General features: G+C 44.2%; 1 protein-coding gene across 8 annotated transcripts in view; it reads right to left on the bottom strand.

Moving 5' to 3' along the window:
• Positions 1-22,075, bottom strand: part of AGPAT3 (1-acylglycerol-3-phosphate O-acyltransferase 3) — a 94,342-nt gene that overhangs the window by 64,476 nt on the left and 7,791 nt on the right. Inside the window, exon 1 of one of the 8 annotated variants that reach the window (XM_074603148.1) lies at positions 17,177-17,299. The exons of the other annotated variants lie outside the window; for them this stretch is intronic. The gene's annotated coding sequence lies outside the window, so the exon portion shown is untranslated. Of the gene's footprint in view, positions 1-17,176; positions 17,300-22,075 lie in introns of those variants that run through there. 8 annotated transcript variants of the gene reach the window in all.

Below are 22,075 nucleotides of genomic sequence, written 5' to 3'. Positions count from 1 at the left end.
AAGAGAGCCTGACAAGTCAGCAGCTCCTGCAAAGTCCTTCATCTCCATCCAGAGTCCTCACCTCATAACCACAGACACCAGCGGGTACAGCAGTGCAGGCACGAGGGGAAGGCTGTCAGCCCCCGTGACAGCTGACACATCCCCCCCCAAGCCACAGACCTTCTACCCAAGTATGTAAGTTGGGCCAAGAAGACACAGTAGAACAACAGGCTTCACATAGTCATGACTGACAAGACTTCTTCTCTTATCGCACCTCTAGAAGAGGTCTCTGCCCTTCTGGTTAACGTTTATAAAAAAAAAAATCCTGGCCTAATCCCCCAAAGGCACACTTGGGATATGGGACACCTGTATAATTTGTCACATTCCTTGACTACCCTCATCCTGAAAACTCTAGGCACCACTGCCTTCCCTCACCAACCTCTTCTCTTGAGGTGCAGCAGCTAATACTGATCTTACCAAACTTGCCTTCCCCTTCCTCACACCAGCAAAGCAGAGAGAGGCTGCCCTTCAAGACCAGTTCCCCTTCCTCTGAATGGCAAATCACACTGACAGATGAGGTCTCCTCAAAGGAATGTGACAGCAGTCACAGGCACAAACCTGGACATGGGGAAGCCCCAAAGGGTTGGAGGCCCAGCAAAAATGCTGTCAAGACTAATCAAAAGGGACAAAAAGGGATGATTGATTTGAGTGCCACCAGGAACAGAGTGCACACACATGTGCATGCACAGGTGTGCAAACATGGGGAGGGCAGGCTAAGCAGATCCAGAGTGGCATCAGGAATCTCTTGCTTTTTATTCAGCACAGACATGTTCACACACTAGTAAGTCATGGCACATAGTTTTGTTCCCCCATTCCACTTTGGCTGCTTCCAGCCACTGGTCATGGTGGTTTTCCTCTGTGACAAGTGTCCTAAATGAGTGTCATGCTGGGTGCTACAACTTTTTGAAGCGGATGTGGAGGCTGAAATTACAGCCTCAGAAAAGGTTCACCCACATCCTCAGTGTCCACAGCAGCCACCTGTGATTCAGAGGGCATAGGAAATATTTGTGCCTCACCTTTTGTGCAGGCAGAACCAGGCAGCACATTCCACCTCTAATGCAAGACATAAGGCCATGGCCCGGAAATACCTTTCCGCGGTCCAAAGCTGGCAGGACTGCCTCCACTGTTTACCTAATGGTGGTCTGGAGCCAGGCACCGGGCTGGAATCAATACTGCTCACACTGCTTGGGGATCCACAGAGGGCAAAGACCCAGGATATCTTGTTGATAGCTCCCACTACATGGAGGTAAAAGGTTTGGAACATAGCCTTGGAAACCCTGATCATAACTACGCCCAGACTGGAATTGCTCACCCCATATCAGCTCACCACTAGTGGCAGGAACTGAGGGTCATGAGACTTCACAGATGACAGCCATTCGTTTGCGCAAGGTCTGCGCTGCCAAAATTTCATTCAGCGACAACAGACACGCTGTGCCATCTGATGGCAGGCGGCCTTGGCTGTGCTTCTTCACACACAAAAGCTCTGTGCCCACCACTAGTCATTTCATGTCTCAAGAGCAATGGCAGCCTACTGGACCAAACTTCTCCACCAGGGCCAGAGAAAAAGCAGCTGCAAAACTTCAGAGAAAGCTCTTACTTCTGCCTTTTTCCCCAAACAACAGGACATCCAGGAAGGTGAGAGTGTGGTCTTTTGGGTGTGTTCCCAGAGCAGCTGATAGTGAAAAACACCCATCTTCCCTGACATCACCAATCTCAAGAGTCAAGAGGGGATCAAGGCAGCAGGTTGCATAGGTCACTCTAGTGAGCAGGAAAAGAAATAAAGTTTGTTCCCACAAGAGGCTTACACAGACTCTACTGACAGGGCAATGACATGCTAGCATCATCCCTGCGAAATGGGGAAGAGGACAATTTGACACCTCCTGAAGCAACACTCTGAAGTGCAGAGGTTAGTGGGACAGCTTTCCTTCAGCGAGCTCTGCAGCACACAGACAGGCAGCAGTCAGTCTAGGGAGTAGGCTAACTCAAATTCAAAGAACATTAAGTAGACAAAGTTCATAAAGCTGAAATATGATCTCCTGGCCTGCTCCTACTGCACTGCACACGTGGTTAAGGCAGACGCGGCCAGCCACAACTTCCCTGGCAAAGGCATTCTCTCCCCTGTAGTAAAGAATCCACAGAGAGCAGCTCCAAAATCCCAGCCAAAGCGCAGCATCATCACTGTGGGGAAGAGATAACTTCAGCTAAAAAGCATTATGAGTATTATGTGCCATGCTGCACCATGGTTCTGTTGCTTGGTGTTTTTGTCTGTCTTAGTAAACTTTTCCTTTAGATATCTGATGGACAGGTGCCTTTTCAACCTTCCTTTCCCTGCAATACGTATCTTTGTTATTGTGGTTCTAATCACCACACTGCTAGAAAAACCAGGGACTAGCATGTTTATTTGAGTAACTGTTAAGGACAGAAAAGCATACTGTATAGTCCTTTGATTTCCAGTTCGAGCAATATCCTGAGTCTGGACATTCCACGTAGGTGTATTTACCCCCTTCCTCCTCCAAAAATAACATTCAAAAACCCAGAGGCTATCAAACGCAGAGCTACTGTTAATCAGCCTCTCAGGATCTGAATCCCATGGGCTCAGGGCAAATTGCTGTAGAAGCATATTTCTTCAGTGGACTTGGTGCCGATTCCTGGGCCACAATAAGAGTGGCAAGGCTAGGACCCCATTTTGGCATACACCCTGCCAGGCAACACAGCCACTGCTACTTGAGGCACTACTCTATGGCTAGACCAATGCTGCCAAAGGCCAGAAGGCCAAGCCTGGTCCAAAACAAGTCAGGTGGCAAGCTGACAGCTAAGCAGGGTGGATGATAAGGGCTCCCGTCCTTATGATCGTTTTTTGGACCTTTTCTACTGAAGCGTCTTCTTGGGTCCCACAGCGGTCAGAGCACTCTAGCGAGTAACACCAAGTGCTTTGTGATCAACCCACTTGCTTCCCAAATGTGGCCCCTTTCTGCCTTCCTGTGAACCATCACCAGCCTCCCACACAGCGACTCCTCTACAAACATGCACGTAAGAGGTCTACTGCCCTGGCCCTTCCTGTCCTACACAATTTTGGATGGGTACCTAGATCCTATATAAAGGAGATAGGAAGAGATGGAGGGAACGTTTCCTCACATCCAGGCTCAATCTGACATGAGGAAATTATAAGGGATCTCCAAAACTGAGGGAGGTAAGGACCAATATTTTAATCAAGCAGGGAAAACACCCCAGATCTTTATCATTGTTCCTAGAGACTGGAATATTTTTTCATTAAATTTTTTGTTCTATTTCTGTGCTTTCCCAGCTCCTGCATGCTGACCTGTCCTCCCAACCAAGTGCATTTATCAGCCACTGAAATCTGAGATATACCAGATCTCACACACACTCACATTATCACCACCTAGACGTAAATCCTCTGGTAGACCTCAGTGTTTGCTCCCCAAAGAGGGAAGAAACAGCTGCAGAACAAAAGGGAAAAACCTCTTTATCAGGCAGCTCACTTTGCTTCTAGGGGTTTGAGTAGCAGACAACAGGGAACAGTCAAATTGGGGGCCAGGGACGAAGTGAATCAAAAAGCTCAATATAGGGAACAGACTAAGCAAATCTGGCAGCTGCCCGCAAAAGGGGACAGAAATGTCTCTACCTCCAAATGGGAAAACAGGACCCACAGAAACACAGGATAAATCCTGACCGTAGCTGTAACACTAATACCTTAGTACCATCCACTCCTGTTAATGTTTGGAAAATACTCTGAAGCCTGGGGAAAGGACTAATTTGAGCACAGCTAATCACTGGGCTGATGAATCAGCTCACCAGTGTGCGTTCTCCTTAGGGAGAGAAGAGACAACTGGCAGAGGACAGTGCTGCAGAAGATAGCAATATGAGGAAACAGCTGCTGAATTTGATGCAGGAGCAGCCCGTCGTGTGGAAAACATTTTGGTGCAGTGTTCCTGGCCAAAACCATCATCCCCAGCCAAGCACATCCTACAGCACGTAAGGAACAAGCACATTCCCTTAGGAAATCCACAGGATTGCCAACTCCAAAATGCTGGAACGGCAAAACCCAAAGCTTTTGGTACTGTACATGCAAGTATCAGCAACACAGAAAACATTCTCTACCTCATGGCAAAGATCAAGGGAAATCCATATCGATGCAGTTCTCTCAAGGATAGTATCAGTCATGCATCCAAAATCTATGAGCTTGTGAAATACATACATTTGTATTTCATGAAACCTGTATTAGTTCAAGGATAGTTTTTGTAGCAACTTGAGGTTGACTGGCTTAAGGTCTGCACTGTTAACTTCACTCAGTAACCTCTCATAAGATTAAACGTAAAATGAACTTCAGGTGTTTTCTATAAAATTCTTTCCTGAAAACCTTAAAAAGCCTTCAGACTAAAACAGGAGTGCAAAGCCCCAGGCAGGATCACTATGCATCCCAATGGACTTGCTGCAATTTGCAGAAGCCGTCTTCCTGCCTCTGCCGTGTGTTACGGAGGTTACTGCACCTCTTCTGCCGAAGGAGGCTTCCACCTTTCCCCTTTCCCACTCCCCTCACAGACAAGCTCAAGCGCCCAAAAAGCAGCCCTCAAGAGTGCCGCGCTAAGCCTTGCCATGAACACTCTCCCTACAGTCCTCCTGGCTGCCACCCGCCTTAGAAAACCACTGCCTGGGAAACAACGAAGTAAGGGGAATGGCATGAAGCCATTGCCCAGAGCAACCATAGGAAAAATGTCTTTCTACAGAAGTAGTTCTCGTTGATGAAGATGCTAGAGCTTGCTTAAGGATCCTGACATCACAGGCCTCCGCTAGTTAGCGAATTTCCAAAAAGATTAAGGCCAATTCTTTACTGACGCACCAGGAAGCCTGGTTGCGAAAGGGAAGGCTCAAGGCTAATGGAGACACTCCAAGACACTGTGGGAGCCACTGCTGTGCTGCTGCCCTCAGCATAATGCCAAGCAGCTCTTTACATCAAAAGCAGACACTGTACTGGGAAGCAACGGATCAGGAGTGGTGATACACAGCAATTTCCCAGGCAGCGGTGGCTGCACAGAGAGCCAGGCAGAGGGGAACTATCACATCCGTGTGCTCCCACGCAGAGCTGCCATGGACCAGCACCAGCACTGACAAGCTGACCTTCAGCAGGCAGAGGCTGTGCTCCCACTGGCAGCTGCCCTTCTCCTACGCAGCTATCTCTCCCCATCAGGCCATGCTCATTTCCACATGCAAAAACATCTCCAGGAGAGGCTGCTGCAGGTAAGGGCAGCCAAAAGCTGCAGTTCAATTTCCTCCTCCACCCAGATCAGCCGAGCATCCGCAGCAGCAGCTGAACAGCCTGAGCAACCAGGCAGTGCAATCACACACACACACGTGCTGCAGCTTAAATATCTTAATGATTCTCAGGATGGTGCCACCAAGCAATGGTTCCACCTTGCTGTCTGACAGCAACCCAAGAACAGAAACAGAAAGGTTAGAAGAATCGCAGGAACCAGTATTTGAGCTCAACTGGCGAAAATCTGGCGTCCTTAGAAGAGCTTCCTACAACAAAATGGAGAGCGAACCCCAGAGCACAGAGACCAAGCAGCAGGTAAGTGAAGAGCCCACAGCTTGCTCATCTGGGAAAACCAAGCTGCCATGCAAGTGAGTTGATTCAAAGAAAGGTAGGTCAAAGCCATCAGATGGACATATTCTGGATTATTTCACTTTGATGACAAATTTTATGGAAATACATGACTGCACAGGAGTATTTATGTGGAACAAGCCCTTATCTAAAATATATTATCAGTACTTCACATGAAAATCTACCATCACTATTAAAAAAAAGCCTGCACAAGCTGAATTCTTTACTCATCACACAATACAAAGCTCCCAGGTACCCCTGCCTGTAAGAGGAAGTTTCATAAATAAGCATTGTTCTCTAACTGGCTCTTTTCAGATACAAAAAGTTTGATCAGCTTCCTCCTGCTCCTCCAGCCAGGTCACAGATCAGTTACATTAGACCCATAATAAAAGGTACAAGCCAGCTTCAGATTTGATGGCCTTTATTTCCAAGCTGGCCTAATGGGACAGAGAAATCTTATGGAACAAAACTGCATTTCACATTTTTGTTCAACCAAATACTAGTTTACCGCGGGACTACCACAGTCTTCCCACATGCAACATTTTCAGTGACTGATAATATCCCACCTCCAGGACCGATGTACATGTCATGTAAAGGCAAAGAACCATGTAATGAAAAATTACAACCATGAACCATATGCTCCAAGGGCTTTTCACATAATATAATCTATTTCACCAAGCAATTTTAGACTTTGAGGAACAACAGTCGGTTTGTATTCCTGTGCCGGACTGGCAGATCCTCTCCTTTCTTTGAAAAGTAAATAAAACCTGCTCTCGATTCTGTAAGCACAGAGATAAGGAACTAACTTCAGTGAGAACTGCAAGTAACCTGACCTTTTAATTTTTCCTAATGCCTCACATGTGTCCCATCAGTGGCATAGTAAAGTTTTACTTATTTGTTCTTTTTCTGCACAGCAGAAAAGAGCTTTCAGTCTGCGTGAAAGATGATGCCTCAGGTGCTCCCTGTGGGCCTCTTATTTATTGTTCACTGTAACTTCTTTCTCCTGCTGGCAACTGGAGACTCATTCACCAGATTTCCGTGATGACAGGTATAACAAGAGACATGCAGATATCTTCTACTGCATCTCTGGACACCTGCTCTGAAAGAGTTTTCTGTTCTCGCATGCTGTTATTTGAATACGTAAATGACCTTTCCAAGGCGAGCGACAGTTTTCCCCAGAACAGCCTTGGTCTGACTGTCAAATTGAAGGGTGGAAAAAAAAGCACTCGCTCTCCTCAAATATCTTCCAGTGCTACCTTTGTGAATTGAGAAATCGCCAGTCTCCAAGACTTATTTCAAGTCTTGGCACAAATTACAAGACTTAAGGCAGATGGGGCCTTACTGCTGTAGTACAAATAGAACTATTACACTCTGCCTGTCTATCAAGATTTTAATAATACAGAGTCCTCTGTATGAGCACTGTTGATTTTTTTCACTGTTTTTCTTCCAGGTGATCCAAAGGACTACTTTTCCCACAAAAGCCTTAACAGGTACCTGGAAAAGCAAAGAGGTAGAGGGCTTTTTTTTATTTTTATTCTAAATACTGAGCCACTGAAAACAAAGGGAGGGCACTACGTACACAGCTCGTTCACAAGTCTGGTGAGCCTCATGACTTGGGATCGTTGCTGCCTTTAAAGCCAGCCTGAAGAGTAGAACCATACTAGCAGTCTTCCAATATTTGGTTCAATGGCTTTCAAACCAATTAGTCCCTCTGCCCAAAAGACATAAAGATTAGCTCCTGGGGAAATGGTGAAGAGGAAAATAAGCACAACATCAGAAGCTGGGACAGTCCTTGAGTGAGCGGAAGCAGAGCAGGTAAAGGAAATGCCATAGGAGAGGCAGGAGAAGAAACAAGGTAAACAAAGATGACAGAGATGCAGGGTGGTGGTCAAGAAGCATGGGGAGAAACAGGAGAAAGAAACAGGAGAAAGAAACAGGGCCTTGCCGTAGTGAGGGGCTGATACAAACAGGAGACGGGGTTGCCATGCCATCACCATGTCCAGTTCTGCCTTCAGTAGTTCAAGGATTACGTTCACAGACTGAAAAGTGTGCATGGAAGTGCTTCACAAATAATTTCAACCAACAGAAAACAAGTCTTCAGCAGGAGACTCAAAGACTGCTGTTTCAAGTTTAAAGAAAAAACGACAAACTTGATCACAGTTTAAGTCCCCACATGGAAACACATTTTACAGCATATTAAACCTCAGCCGCTAGAACTAAAGCTTGGTAAATGAGAACCATCAGCTTCTAGGTGAAACTAAAAAAATTCAGGTCACAAGCCACGTACTTCAGCAAAGATCATCAGCCACTGGAACCACTTACTGAGGGTCAGGGCAGTCTTCATGACTAACCGTTTTTTAAATCAAGTCTGGAAGGTTTCTCAGAGGCAAGTTATAGTTTGAGTACAGATTTATGAAACACAGAGTTAACCCTGGAATAATTCCTACATCATCTACCTTTGGCTTGTGACCCGAGAACCCAAGGGGTGGGTGTGCGAAGGGGCTGGGGAACGAAAAAAGGGCAGGAAAAGAAAGTAAGAGAAAATACAGAAAAAGATAGAGGGAAACAAAGAAAGCATACTGATAATGAAGTAGAATGAGTAAAGGCAGCCTAAAAAGAGAAAGCAAAAGGATGTACATAATAATTTTATTTCTTCTAGTTGAAGATGCATGGGAGAAAGAAAAACAGCACAAGAGAAACCAATTCTGTGCAGGAGACTGGTGCTGAAGAGGGGGCAAGCAGGCGACATGAAGGAAAAGAAAACTTTTGTTTGTTTGCTTGTTTCCTCAGATCACTGAGTATTTCAAGGGCGAGTTTTCATAGTGCAAAACTCCCCATACCAGAGAACCCGGGTCCAGCTTGCCATGCAGTACCCTGACCAGCCTTGCATTGCGTAGGCAGTACACGATGCCACGTGACCATAAGCCAGAAAAACACTAAACCTAAAACATGCCCCCAGTCACACTCACAGTGAGCCTGATTCTTCCAGGTGACAAATCCTTACAGTTAGTTATCCCCTGTCGAGGTGAAACATGGAAGCAGATGCTTTTTTGAAGTCACTGTATTCCTTCGCATGCTGCCTGGATCAATACAGATGTTGTTTATTTACTTAATTGTTTCGAGCTCTGTGACAAGGTACAGCAGCGAAACTTTACCTGGACACCAGCTCTATGGGGGATCGGATGTGCGCAGGCGTTGTGATCTATGCGAATGGAAAGAAGATACCAGGAGACCAGGTATAGATAAACAAAAGCACGGGAAGCAAGGGACTACCTAGCTGGGCTCTTTCTGTTGGCTTCTTCAAGCAACAATCACAGGATCAAGTAACAATAACCAAATTAAAAGGGTTTGCCACATCATGGTGTAAGTTCAGATCTTTATAGTCAAGAGAGCTGAGGTGGTAAACTGTATAGGACAGATCAAAACGTACCAACTGATTCATTAGCCACAGCGGCTTTAAAGCAGGCTGGTTTGTCTCGCTTACAGCTCTATCAATGAAAGCAATCAGCCTCTCTGAACACAGCAAGAAAGTTTATTTAGGGCAGCAAGGCAGGCTCCTCTCACCTCTGCTAGACACGGGATGGTGACTTGCTGAGGGAGGCGGACAGAGGGATCAATTCCCTCATCAGATCTGAATGTACTCCTGTCTTTGCTCTAAAAAAAAAAAAAAAAAAAAAATCACATCCAGCAAAACACACACCATTAATCTGAAATAGTCTCTTTACAACTTGTGTAATACTACTCTGGATCAGCTCAGCAATCCCCATGTTGCATGAAGTGGTCCCAAGCAGCATTCACTCTGGAGGTATCAGGAGGAGAGACAGAAAAAACTTTGCCAATGTACAGATATATTCAAATTACTCCAGAATGACTCGAGGAAAGGGGAGTGACTCTTCCTGAACACTAAAGACAGCTGGCAGCTTACTCATGCCCCATGCAGAAAGGCTTTTAAGTGTTAAACAGCATAGTCATAGAGAGATCTGTTCCTTCTCCTGTGCGTGCTTCCCCCTGCTTCCAGTCACTCTGCTCCTGGGAGCTCCATTACTTGTGTTTAAGAGAGTCCTTTTTAATCTACCTACTGCTTTTCCAGATTAATTTCACAGCGTGATTTTTATAATTTTAAAATCAAAGAAAAAAAAACAAAAACAAACAAACACGACATTTGCCCGTAAGAAACTAACATTTTCCAAATAAGCCAGTTTTTAATTTTCATTTCTTTTCTTTCTCTGCATAAAATTTCTAAACACAAAGAAGGGCAAAGGAAAAAGAGCGAAATGAACAGTCAAATGCTAAGAAATCAGACTTTTATTTTCTTTTTATTTCAATTTGACAGATCTGGGTCCTGCAGTAAGACTGTCTGCCTTCAAGCTCCATGAAAGAGAGTCAATGGCATCTACATGTCAGAAGCCTGTTTTCACAACTCGTTTTCAGCCTAAGCATAGGGTTAGGTTTCCTCTCATTCTCATTTCCCAGATGCCACAGGAGGCTAAAATGGAACAGTAGAGCCGTGTCCTACCCTACTAAGAAGCTAAAAGATTAATAAATTAAAAACAAAAAGTGAGATGCCTCTCTACGTCCATCACGTTCATTTATTTCCATATATCATGGGAGGCAAAAGCTGTCTCCTTGCTATCATCATGGGAAACAGAAATTCATACATAAAGACAACTTTTCCTAAGTGGATGAGAGATTTAAAAAACGATTGCTGTTTCAGGAATATGGAACCTATAAAACAATAAAACAAGATGAATAATTAAAGGTTAAAATATTTACTGGCACATGGAAAAACAAAAATCTATGTTGATAGCATCCCAAGTATAGTGTGTTCAGCGGTAAATGGATTAAGACCTCATACACACTTCAGAGGAGACACCTAGGGGCGTTACAGCTTTTCTTTTACGAGCTCCCAGCTTCACCTTGGTCCCACAGCCCAATCATCACCTTAAAATATCAAGTCATAATCCACTTGTAGCAAACTGAGAAATAAGGCTGCACCACTCTTGAGAGGTAACAGGTAATCCCGCAGCACCGAAGACCTGCAGCTGCTAAGCAGGCGGGCTTGGTCCTGCAGAGAGGTTCTTGAGAAGCGCTGGTGGCTGACCCACTGTGAGAACTGCTGCTCCAGGAGCAGAAGAACCACACGCCACCCCAGCAGAGCCAGGGCCTCCAGGCACAGCCTGAGGAGTGTCCTCCCTGACTTCACCTACGCCCGCACCTCACACGGCTCACCAGGCTTCATCTCACGGGGGATGGCCTATTCTATCTTCACACATTCTCCTTAATCCAGGGCTCTTTTGCAGATGAAGCACCCCACGGTATCACCAGCAGAAGAGACAGCTGGCCAGATGCTTGTGCATTTGCACACCCTGCTACCGCCACATGTGTCCAGCTGCAGGCGCCGCTAGTATATCAAAAGATTAGGAAGGCATTGCTAAAACGGCGGGCGCCAGGCCATGCTGGTGCGGAGCACGTCCAGAGAGGAACACAAGTATGCACACCACCACTCACATCCTTCAGAGATCCAGCCGCCATCTCATGTTGCTTAAAATATAAATACCGTTTGGAAAAGTCACATATTCAGGGTAAAGTGCACAGGTAAAGCAAACATACAAGGGCCCCCCAGGTCTCTGAGGCCAACCCTAGGGCTGTTCATATGCAAGCAGGTGAATTTGAGAAGTACTGTCACAGACTTCAACAAGTTTTACTGAGCAGCACAAGTCTGTATGAGCAGACTTCTCTTTTTGAGGTCACAGGGAGGGTTATGGATTTCTCACGAGTGCATTTCGCCAGGTGCCAGACTTGGCTTTTCAATCTGGTGTCCTGCCCCACTGCCCAGCCTCGACCACAGCACTGCAGACTCTGCTGCCCCCTCCTACCCAACCTACATCCACCCCCTGGAAACATACCCAGTCCCATGGCCAGGGGTTTGTGACACCACAAAGCAGCATTTGATTACAATCCTCAAACACAACTTGAACTATTTAGAAAGCACAAATTATAGTATAGTTACCCATTTCATTATAATGTTATAACATGCTGTCATAAGTAAGACTTTTTGCCTTTCAACGTACGTACTGGTGAACAGAATATATTTTGACTCATATACATAGTACTGGCTGTTTTTTTAGACAAAGAAAAATAGGGAGAAATAAGCACAGAGTTATCATCTTCTGAAATCAGAAACATTAACTACAACAAGCATTTTATGCACTCCAAAGGAAAGGAGGTTTGCTTTTCAGCAGTGCAATAACCCGGATTAAAAATCATTTGACGTGCTGGTTACTACAGAGATGGACACGAGTTACCAAGCTGGAGGGAAGGTTTCTAATTATTTATTTCTAGGCTTAAAGCTCTGACTATTGCTTGATTCTTAAAAACAGCCAACTATGTTCCTGTCTTTCTCTTGGGCTAGGAAAAAAATTAAGAGAAAAGAAATATATACTTAAAAAAACCCCTTCTCTCCTTCCACTGTATGCCTTCCCTCCTGGAAGGGTATTTAAAATGAGAAATGCTTACTCAAAATACTAAACAACTGATCTATATATACCTTTTATATGGTTCTACATACAAGAAGTCTTAATAAAAACTGAATGTTCAGTGACCAAGTAACTTGCATCACCTTAATTTCTGATAAGCATTCAGACACCAAGAACAACAACATTCAGGGACTCCCGAATCTTTCCCAAATTTGCACCATCAGCGTGACTGCCTTTCAGAGGCTGGACTTTCTCTTAATATGCACACTAATCATTCTTTCCACAGGTCAAGATGGCTGTCCTATTTTCTTACTCAAAGGTGGTTTTGCTACTATGGCCCATTTATCAAAGTCCAAAATACTCTTTATGAATGATGATAATAACAGTAATAAAGCAGCTTAATTCAGGACACATGGGAATCTTGAAATCAAGGGGACTTAAACATATACCCGAGTGTTTTAGTGAATAACAGAGGACTGGAAAGCATAGAGATGCAAGTCATTTTTGTGAGGGAATGACTTTGCTCTTCACATGACAAATATTTTTCCAAAGCTGGAAGCCTCTCGAGATTTTTTCTTTCATTTCTTTAGAACACCAGATTTATTACAAATCTATCACATAGTGTTCCAATGTATTTATTAGTTTGGAAGTACTATGCTAAAGGACAGTGGGAAACTAGGGGTGGCGTGGTGGAAATCTCACCATACCATTCACTACCTTACTCATTCACCTTCATCATAGCAGAGGCATGCTATTTCATTAAAATGGGTATGGCACTGTAGGCCAGGAATAGGGAAGAAAGCAAACAATCAGATGCTACTTTGCTCAGCTGCCTAGAAACTATTTAATGCATAATAAAAATCTTGATCCTGCCAACAATGAAAATATTAAGGTTTACAGCACTTGCAGTCCTATAAGTATCTATCTTTGGAGACATACACTTACACACCTGCAGTTTTGCAGTCTTGAATCCATGGAACATTCCTTTATTATGGATTACTCCAAAATCTTCATTTCGGAGCAGTTTTAAAGACTCTTATAGCAATGAAATTACACCTTCACGAGAGTCAAATAATCTCAAACAGAATTCATACACTGACCTACGGGTGTATTTGCGTATTGGTACTTAAAGGTTTTAACCTTTAAGTGTAACCTATGGGTGTATTTTGCATATTGGCATTTAAACACTGAGGCAGGGAGGTGAAAAGACAACTGAAGTTTGAGGAAAAGTCTATCCATTATGAAGGCTTCTAAGGTTAACAGGCAGAGAACAGTTGTTCCTTGAAATCCTTACAAACACTTACGGAAGAGATCTAGGTTTCTAAACACATGCACCATGCATCATTTTTAGATGTTTCCAAGACGCATTTGCAACATCCACATGGGACTGGCAGATGCAACACCAGACCGTTGGGAAACCCATATCCTTTCAGAAGGGAGGCTCCAGGCCAGGAGAAATACCCTAGAGTGCCTACAGAGACATTAGACGTTCAGAGACCTGAGTCGTCCCACTAGACTCTACAGCATTTAATTAAGGCAGAGAAGATTACAACTGGGTTTAGAACCATCCTGGTCCCTCCATCCAGTCCCCTTCCAGACAGTTCATTTGGTGGATGGCTACATGATTTCAGTGTGCAGAAAAGAAGGCTGCTTCCTCGGAGTAAATATTTGGAATGCTTTGCATGGTATCAGTTCAACAAATAACTGAAGAAACTTTTAGGAATAGTCACCACAAAAGGAAGGGCACATACTAAAAACTTAGTTGCACAGAAGGCAAATAGAAGATAGCAGCATGAAAGGACTAGGCTTTCACAACACATCAAGGGATTTACAACACTGTTTCCCACTATCGCTTTGTGAGACATCATGGCAGTTTCTCTTTTTATTAAAAGAAAAAAACCCACAACAAAATCAGGCTCCAATATGGAAGAGCATACACTATAAACTCAAAAAACACAGTTTTTAGCTATCAAAGACATTAACTATAAACATTAACTATCTGATACGCACACTTTTGGAAAACATTTTCTACCGGCACAGAGCTGCTCCTGTTCTCCAAGACCACTGCAATTGGAACCATCATGACACCATGAACAAAGGTGACACTAAGCATGGCTTAAGACTCCAAGTACTCTGCCTTATCTTACCCAAATGTTTTATTAAGTTTACTCTGCTCACTGGCAGGGCTTTAAATTTCAAATTCATACCAGGAATGAAATAGGTCAAACCAAAACATAGCCACAGCTGATCTGTAGAAAAAACACTGAACAGAAAGAAAATGGTTTTGTTCCCCTTTGGGCTTTATTACTTTCACCAAAGTATTCTGTTTGACGGTCAAAAGTACATTTAATACAAAACAGAAATTAGTGTTCAGGAATCTGCAATGAAACCATGTCAGGAAAGCCAGTCAGCGCCAACAGGAAAGACCACGAGTAAAAATTAGTTTGAACACTTCAATTCTTCCAACTTCTATTGTGAGCAATGCCCAGCAACCAAAACATACCCATACAAAATAAATCAGCCTTGGCTGACGTTTGATTTTTGACGCGATTACATTCTTCTTCCCAAAATAACCTCTCATCAAACAACTAAAAAGGCTGCAGTCGAAAACTGTCCAATATATCCAGGGTCTTTAGCAAGCTTATGCAGCTCCATCCACACGCAGAAACTATCACTTCCATCACAGGAACAGCAAAGCTGTCTCTGCTAAGTTAACATCTGAACAAGCCTTAAGATAGGATCTCTACATAAATTAGGATTGCATCCAGACCTGAAGCAGGAAACTAGGACTCCCGAAAAAAAAGAAGAGATACTGCCATCCTAAAAAACGGACAGCAGCTCTTAAACACCCGTGTGAGACCTCCAGAGAGCCGCCCTGGCTCCTCATCCTCTGACAAAGCAGGGGAAAGTGCCTCGGCTGGGTACAGGAGGGAGGAAGAAGCAGAAACAACCCAACGGGTTCATGGTGGAGGCAATAAGGAAATTTGACAAACAGCAAATTCAAGACAGATCCTGGGAAGCAGGAAGTGAGGCCAGGAGAGATACGCTGTAGGAATCTGGAGCAAGGCAGGCAACAGGGGGGTCCCAGAAAGCGATGGGCTGAACTGATGAACCTGCACAGCCCCACCAGCATCTCCCCACACACCCTCCTCTATTTCGGCCAAGACCCTTTCCAAAAACCTGCTGGCTTAATTCACAGCTGAAATAACGGCGGCATCTATCCAAACATGGATTTCAGGTTACTGTTACATTCAGGTCTGCTGGCTATGTACATGACGGACTCGAGAGAGAAGAACTACAGCCCTCACCGAGGCAGACACACTTACATAAATGTAAGTCCATGAAAACCCAGGAATAGTTAAAGGCCCTTTTCATTCCCTTCATGCTCCTTTCCCTCCCTCTCCCACGTACTTCTAGTATAGAAGAAAAAGGCTTAGAGGTACAATAAAGAAAACCTGATGTGATTACACTGGAAGTACAAAAAAATGAAATAAGCAAAGATTAAGCGCTGCTAGTACTATTACTTCATCTATCGTGCAACACAGCATTAAACTTACCTGCTCGTTACTGTAATTGGACAACTGAATCAAATGCTTAAAAAAATGGCCTGACAAAACCCACAGTAAGTGGGATGAAACGAGGAAAAGGAGGGGGAGATGAACAAGAGGAAATTACACCAAGAGACCAAGGTAAGTTGGAGATGCACAAATTCACCTGTTTGAGAAGATCCACCCTCTTCTAGCGAAGATCTGCAAGCTAAAGTTTCAAGCAAAAAACTCAGTGGGGAAAAAAATCCCCACTTTGTAATCAAGTTGTATGTGTTTAGCACCGCTAGAACCTGTAGAACACAGCTGCCATCAGACAGACAACCTTGCAGAGAGGGCCTGCATCAGTGCAGTGGGGTTTTAATTTGTCTAACAATTATTCTCAGGTTTAGAAGCACATGGCTAATGACATCTCTCTGGCTAGCCACAGCAAACACACTGCAAAGTGCAGGTACAGGCTTTCTGCGGTTTACACCCTCTCTCATAGTTGTAATTCTACCAGATTACGCCAGATTTGTAAACTCCAAATATTACAATATCTTCAAAAGACAGAGTCTTCCAAGATACGGGGCCCATTTATCAAACAGTAACATCCAAAATGCTTCCAACGTACAGAATCCCATTTTAACATTGTTCTGGAATTAAGGCAGAAATACAGCAGGGCTCTCCTCTCATAAGAGCATATGGCATTTTAAAAAGCAGCACGTCACAAAGTCCCCCAACAGCCATTGAATCATTCAATAGGGGCTTGATTTATCTTAGTTCTGTCTCTCCCACATAGGCACAAGCTCCACAGTCAGCGACAGGAAGACTGAGGTTTCTTGTGGTCATAAGGAGACAAACTGTGTCTCATTTATGTTAAAGATATACACACTTCTGACGAGTTTTTCAGACAGTCAATGACAGCCCAGCACTGCCGAGGTTACACACTGGCCGTTGCTGGGGAAAGAACTTGAAGAACAAGAAGTTCCTTGTGTGGTGCATCCCAGATCGCCTGTGTTTTACCAACACACAAAGACCATATGCCCTGCCAAACAATTTTAGGCATACCATGTACAAAAGAAAGCATTTCAGGAAGCTGCATGGTATTTCTTTTCTGTTCATAGAGAGTGACAGACCATCACAGTCCATAAATTTTCTGGTACTTCGTCTTTAATGCTTGCTAAGTGAAGCCTTCGCCAGCACAAGGAGCCAGGAATTTGACTCAGATTTTAATTCACTGCTTATCATTCTGCAAAACTACATCAGCACCCACCAGCTTCGTGCAATGGCTGTAATACCAAAGAGGCAAGCAGTACTCTGTTGTAGAGAGAACCCGCACTTGCATTGAAATTCTGCGGGCACATACCAGCTAGCTTCTGAATGAGCTTTACCCAGCCTTTCAGCTTTTGTTTAGTGCCCTCCACGCACTGCTGGTAGTTACTGCTTCTGGCCGGAGCGACTCTAAGGTACTTTGGCTGGTCGTCTGGATTTAAATCTGTGCCACAGAAACTCACCGAGAGACGAATGGCTGAAAAATAGCAAACCAAAGGAAACGAGCACCACGGTCTTTGTTGGTTCAAGCTCCAGTTTTCAGGCTGATCTGTGAGGTCAACATCCTCAAGGCTTTGCTCCACCTTCTGCAGGGAACAAACGTGGACTGCAACTGAATTGTTTTCACATACTTAAAATGGAAGATATGAAGCAGCCACTAATTAAAAGAACCCCTTGTTAGAAAAGCTAAAATACCAATATACCCTTCCCAGGGTCATTCAGTCTGACGCACAGATTGATCAGTATATTGCCCTGTGCTGGAATTTGCAGCACACAAGGCTCTAAGAGCAGAGCAAGCTTGCAGCATGAGTCTCTACCAAAATAAAATCATTGTGTGCACAGCCAAAGGGGATTTCAAGAGCTCACCTAACCCAGCTGTCCCCAACCTTTGACAGCTAATCTTTTCTGTCACCTTTAACTTCTTCATCACGAACACTAATTTCTTACCCCTCACCCCCTTCCCACCTTTTTTTTTTTTTGCACAGCATCATAAAGGACGTGCAGGAACGGCCAGAACTTACATTCTTTGGCTCCTCCCTACCCCTTGCCCACATTTCATAAGGGTGCATTTCCCACAAGGAACCCAGCACTCCAGTCCCCAGTGCAGGAGCACCAAACCCGAACCCTTCCCACAGGCATCTGCCAGCATCTTTTCTTTGCAAGCTCTTTCCAGCATCAGAGATTTCACAACTCCCGTTTGGCAACGTAAAGCTTTTTCCAAAGCTTTCCAGCTCTCCCTTCTGCATCTTAAATCCACAACTTCTTGTCCTCTCTACAGCAGGCACAGAGAGCAGTTCACTCCCTTCTCTGCAGGAGGCTTTCAGGTGCTCTCTGTGTAGAACAACTTTCATTCTGTAAACTTTCCTTTTGGTAATGTTTTCTAGACCTCACTGTGATTTTTTTCACTCAATTTTGTCCCCGGGAAAACGTGTTTCTTAAAAGGCGATGCCTTGATTTGCATACCGTAGTCCAGCTCATGCTGAGAAGAATCATTTCACGAAGCAAGTATGCATCCCCATCTAGCGTGCTTGCTTTTTTCTTTTGGGGTCAGAGAGAGGAGGAGGGTTTGGGGTTTTTTTGCAACCACATAAGACTGACTCACATTCGAGTTTGCAAACTGCTAAGTGGAAGCACTACATTTTTGGTTAATATCAAACCAGGTATTCGGTAGAAACACAGGCAAGCCTGGGGCTTTCTTTTCCCTTAGATGTTTTGCCAACCTAGCTGTGTTAATGAATAGTATTAAAGAAGAGACTCCAGCGTAAGTACAGAGGCACAAATGAATGATATCACCAAAACTGAGGCTGTTGTGGTTGATCTTTTCCAAGGAGAGGGATTAAGAGCACCAGCAGACTCCTCCCTTCCAGACTAAATTGCAATCCCACTAGAAAAGACGCTGCCAACCTTTTTTTCAGAGTTGATATTCCTACTGCATTGTGGAGGAGCAAAGAGCCAGCTAGATAGGAGGTAAGCAGCCAATTTTATCTGCCCTGTGACGAAACGCTCCCACCCAGGAGTACTCTGCTATTCCACTACTCCCCATGCTGGATCAGACAGGAACCTGAACACACAACAATATGGCTCAGTTCCCTCTTCAGGGACCCAGAATCTCAGGAAAGTTAAAGCCGATCAACAAGAAAAGGACAGGCCTGCCAGAGGAGAGGAAAAAGACAAAAAAAAAAAAACAAAAAAAACAAAAAAAACCCAAAAACACCACACAAACCCCAAGCTGTATTTTAGTGTTATTTTAGGTCACCCAGTAAAACCAAGGCATCTGCATAATGCTGCAAGGTTTGTATTCAGAACTGGATTCATGAGGTTCAGAAAGGGAGCTTACAAACGCCACAGTACGCTTCAGACCATTCTTAAAGCTTTTTTCCTGATCCCATCTCTTTAAAAGCCAGCAATTTTTTTCACCAAGCCCACCCCTCCCACACACGTCCTTGTCACAGAGCAGCAATACGGCAGACGTTTCTCTCCAAACAAATTAAATCCACTTTTTCCTGAAGAAGGAAGGTCAGGAGGATGAGGGCATCATACTTTTAAAAAGGACATTAAAAAATAATTATGCTAAACCATTTATCAGTACAAATTAAAGAGAGACAGTAAAATGCCTGCTTTCAACTCGCTTAAATATTCAATTAAAAAAGCCATCTAGGCAAAGTTTTATTAAAATAAATCAACTAAGGAAACGCTCGTTAAACCAATCCGAAACCCACATTCTTTTTGGATATTCCTTCCCTGAAAAATAAGTCTTCACTCTGCCATTATAAACCCAATCATGTCCTCAATGGATGTACCTTTCTTCACAGCAGCAACAGGTGTGAAGAGGAGCACCAGTGCTAATTTCAAATGCAAGACCAAGTGCAGGAAAGCTTCTGCCTGTTTCCCTCATACAAAAACACATCCTCTGCCTTTCTCAGGCCCAGCAAGCCAAGTTCTCCATAGATGATCCTTCCTGGTAGTTCATAGCTTCCATTGGGATCCATCAAGACAGCTTTTGAATTGGTGTTGGAAGAATTAGTGCAGATGGGTGTGAAGTACTGCCTTTCCACCTGAAATGCCTTGAAAGAAAACCAAAGGTTCAACCTTCAAATCAGACCCATTGACAAATGCTGAGATCACTGCATTTGTAGAAAATGTCTAAGGTTTAGGACATTAAAAAAATGACAGGGGAAAAAAAAAAACTAAACAAAAACACAATGCAAGAGAAAAAGAAAGAAAAGGATTATATCACTTTCTTTTGCTGTAGAGAAAGGTACTGGCACATTACCTGAAAGAGGTAAGGCTCATAGTGGGTTGCATACACCAGGTCCTGTTATTTAAGTGATGATGAACACCGTCTATCTGGCTTTTACTATGAAATATAACCAAGATGATGCTGTGAACACCAGTTCACCAGGTAAACAACTAAACAAGGAAACTTTGTTTTTTCCAGTAAAGCTAATGATACGTTTGGATCCTGAAAAGCTACAAATGCTATTTCCAAGCTACTATATAAAATTCCCTTTACTATCACCACCCCTTCAGTCAGCTTCCTTTCTCCAGCATAATATTGCTACTGAAAAGCCAATATACTACTCCAGCAGTATACTGGAATATACTGTAAAAATCCTATAGTACACAATTAGACTAAAATGAAGCTTTTCAGACAGTAGAGCTTCCTTCCTTATTAATAAGCTTTTGCTAGCAACTTATAAATTAAAAAGAGAAAAGTACCATGAAGACAGCTTCTGTACAGGCTGTACAGCTGCATCCAGGAGAGCTTGTGAGCAGTGCACATCTAATAGCATACGCATACGCACATGTTTAACGGACACGTCTTCATTCTAAGACTATGGTCCAAACCTTTCCCATGAATAAAGTTACGGTCCCCAGTCCACAGCCGTGGGTACAGCTGCAGCAAGCAAGCTAAAGCAATGCCGTTTTTAACCAAAGTTTTAATGTCAAATGCAAGGCTGAGTGCCTTTCCCAGGGCTGAGCAGGACCCAGGCAGCAAACAAGCATGTCTGTACCAGGCCAGAGCCAAGGTCCACCCAGTCTCATGAGACATCCCCGGCAGCGGCCAGCCAACAATGGCCAGGGAAAAGCAGAGGACCAGGGCAAGCATATTGACACCCTGCTGCTGCCCAACTTCCCAGCGTCTAGTGATGTGCAGCCAAGGCACTTCTCAAGGAAGAAGTAGTGCCGCTGCCTTCGGAGCTCAGCTTAAGACACACTGCTGTACAGTTGTGAGAAAATGAATGCAAACTCAGTCCTTTCAGAGCAGGCAGAGGGAAGGGGCTTGTTGAGTGTTCTCTGATGAATTTGGGCAGGAAAAGCCTGAAAGGAATCCAGCAGCGTTTGGCAGTGATAGCTCTCCTGCCATCACAGAAAGACGTTGGGGAAAAACGCAACTGGAGAGTTAAGCCAGCCGGTTAAGTTTCCACCATCAAAAACAATTCAGCTCTAGAGGACAAACCAGAGTGAATGCAGACTGCTAAAAGGCATGGCGCTCTGACCCTTGAAGGAAAGCTGGCTGTGGGGTGGCCAGGAAAGCAAGATTTCTTTGGCCAAGAAAACAAAGACAAGATCAAAACCTCAAAACACAAAATATGAAGAACCACCTTGATCCCATGATCCCAGCGATAAGGGTATTTCATTGGAAACAGGGAGGTAAATCAGTAAGGATCTGGAATCTGGCCCAAATTCACACTGCTACTTATGATTTTATCTGAAAGCACTTTACAGGTGAAAGTGAATTTATTAAAAAAATATCCTTAAAATAGAGGCGAGAGCCTCATGCTCCTGAGGAAGATAGGGCTCCAACCCTCTATACTGTGAGCAACCCCAAGAAGCTGTCTGAGGAACCAGAGGCATCACCCTCTGCCGTGACCACCAGAAGGAAAACCAACACTGATCAGCAGGCCTGGGCAGTTTGGGTCACAGCATCTTCACTGGCTTCTAGAAATGAAAACCTTTCTTTCCCTTTGGTTTTAGCCCTCTCGCAACTCAAAGTGGAGGCTGGCTATATGGCTAATAACCCAAGGGCTAGAGGCACCAGACGGATGTGAGAAGAGCAGTTCAGCTCAGACACGCTGGTAGGGAGTCCAAGACTGCAGGAAGATATTTGGAGGGAGGGGGCCCATGGAAAGAGTACACACTGTGCATCATAATGTTGGATCAATCAATCAACCACCACTGCAACTAGGAGACCAACGCTTGCATTGGACATTAAAGATGCATACATCAACTGTATAGCCGCGCATCTCTGCTCAGCTGAGAGGAAGAGCAGTGTTTCTCACAGAAACCTGACTGAATGCTACCAGTCAGGCTAATGGGTTTAAAAATCTACCTTTATCAATTAAACTGATTATAGCTGT

The sequence above is a fragment of the Larus michahellis genome, chromosome 1 (assembly GCF_964199755.1).
Source record: "Larus michahellis chromosome 1, bLarMic1.1, whole genome shotgun sequence".
Taxonomy (NCBI): Eukaryota; Metazoa; Chordata; class Aves; order Charadriiformes; family Laridae; genus Larus; species Larus michahellis.
The sequence above is the reverse complement of the archived record's forward strand: the minus strand, read 5'-3'. Positions and strand labels throughout refer to the sequence as shown.